We start from the raw sequence: 2,509 nt of genomic DNA on the forward strand, positions 1-2,509 counted from the left end.
AACTATTATAAATACCCAAATTAACAATAAAGAATATATGAAGAAAGATGCTATCTACATCAACAGAAAGAACTAATAAATAGAAGTATTATAGAATAATTTTACATATATATATATATATAGCTATTTGTGTCTAATGGTAGCCATCTCTAGTGTAGCAATGAGAAAGGAAGAAAAGAAATTTGCATGATAATTTTATTATATATTTAAAAGAAATAGCAAGTTGTACATAATAGATTTGCAGTTTCATGTGCAATCATCTTTTTAATTATACTATCTTATGGAAATACTTATTTTATTCCATAAATTAAAAATAAAATAATAAAAAAGGTAACATCCAACACTGCTGACTCAAAAACTGAATTTCTTGGCTTCATAAAATCTTTATGAGAAGGTTTCCACATACATTCGACATTATCTCCAATAACTTTGATATTAAAGTCCCTGAGGGGACAAATATGAAAAAGCAAAAAGTTAGACTTCCACAGATGATTTTTGTAATAGACCATATCTTCAGTCTTCCAATTGACCAATAGGTGTAGAGAAGATGAGATCTACTATGTGTAGCAGCAAGCACCCCAAGCGTCCTCAGGGTTTGCAGCTACCACAGGTTCTTGGATCTGCTTTGTCAAAGGAAAGCAACTCAAAATGGGTTAACAAGCTTACTTTAATCAGTCAGACCATATATCGTTTACCTTGTTCAGGGCAAAAAGTTCAGCACCCTGAACCTCAAAATATGCAGGCATAATTATCAAGACAGAAACATCAAGTAGACAGATTTCCAAACTGTCCAACCATTACATCCATACCCAGTCAACATCTGGGTTTCCACATTCTGGGTTTTTCAAAGCCAGGGGACTCTCAACAACGGCTTCCCAGAATTCAGATCAAATCACAGAACACTTCTCAAAGTGAGTCCCAAAACAAAGCTACACATCAGGGCTTATATAGCCTTCTCCTGGCTCAGAGAATGTAACAACCTTATTGACCCACTGGCCAATCAAAAAGTATCTACTGAAAAACAAGCCTCCCTCCCCAGGCTTCTGGTGCACTTTAGCCTAGGGGCAGGGAAGATCTTTAAAATTTACATTCGCATTACACTATGTCAATCTTTTACTAATTCTTCCCCCAGAAAAAAAATGAAAAAAGAGAGAGCAAAATGCATCCTTGAATAGTGTCTCTGTTGTAGTCTATAAAATTATATAAGACTATTTGGCATAATCAACTTAGAGAAATCTTTTCCCAATAACAGTGAATGTTATAATAAATGAAAAATGGGAAATATATTCAACAAAGGTTTTGAATAGCATCATGGAAAACATACTATGCTGAGTATTTCATCTAATGTTGCTCTCTCCCCCACCTGTGAGTACAGGCCCTTCCTTTGTACAATCTCATGCACTCCATCTCTCCCTCCTCTAGTCCCTCACACTAATGCTCAAGGGCATTAGGGATTTGGCTTGGAAGGAAATGGACTCAGGAAGGGACAAGAAATGCAGCTGCAGCCAAGGCTGTGAATATGGAAATTAATGCCGCATACTGTTGGCGCTGATCCTTGCCAGGACTGGCTGCTGAGTTCTTTCATATAGCTCTGCAGTGGGCTGAGGCCAAAAGTGGTCAAAAGTTATTTCCAACTAGACTGTCAAGACTAGGGAAAGTACCAACCTTCATGAATCCCATTAACACTATTATATTACATTTGTAAAACGCTTTGCAAACCTTAGAGCACTATATCTATATCTCTATATATAGATATATGCATGTGTGTATGTATATAATATTAAATATGTGTGTTTGTATAAATGCTAACTCTTGTTAAATGAATAGAAGAATGGATGGTTTATATTTATTTTCTAATTTATTTACTTTCTATCTTAATTGTGATAAACCTTAACTAATTGTTAATATGTGTGTACCACATTTAATATATATAATGTCATGTATGATGTTTTGCCAATAATCCCCAAATTTCCCATGGCTCCCCACCCCAAACCTGACTGAAAATCTTGCCTCATATTTTACTGAAAAAATTGAGGCCAATTGCCATAAGCTCTCTCTTCTCTCTTTCTCATCTTCTATCATTCAGATGTCTTTTGCCACAATCTTCTCCTTCACCCCTGTCTCACAAGAAAAGGTAGCCTTACTCCTTACCAGAACCAATCTTTTTACCTGTACAAACAATCCCATTCCCATCCTGTTTCCTCCAGCAACTTACCCCTTCAATCACCCCACTCTATCACTTATCATTTTTGAAGATAAGGGAACAATCTGTGGGCTCCTTTCCTTGTGTCTACAAACATGCCCATGTCTTCCCCATCCTGAAAAAAAAAAAACCCTTACTTGATCCTTCCATCTTCACTATCATCCTATATCTCTTCTGCCCTTTGTAGCTAATTCTTGGAAAAGCCCATCTGTATAATAGGTGCCTCATTTCTCTCCACTCAATTCTTAAGTCTATTTAATTTGACTTCTGACCTCACATCCCATCAGACCAACTCTATCCAAAGTT

The sequence above is a fragment of the Petaurus breviceps genome, unplaced genomic scaffold, assembly GCF_028583685.1.
Source record: "Petaurus breviceps papuanus isolate PSGF00001 unplaced genomic scaffold, PetGlider_PUasm1.0 98, whole genome shotgun sequence".
NCBI classification, from domain to species: Eukaryota; Metazoa; Chordata; class Mammalia; order Diprotodontia; family Petauridae; genus Petaurus; species Petaurus breviceps.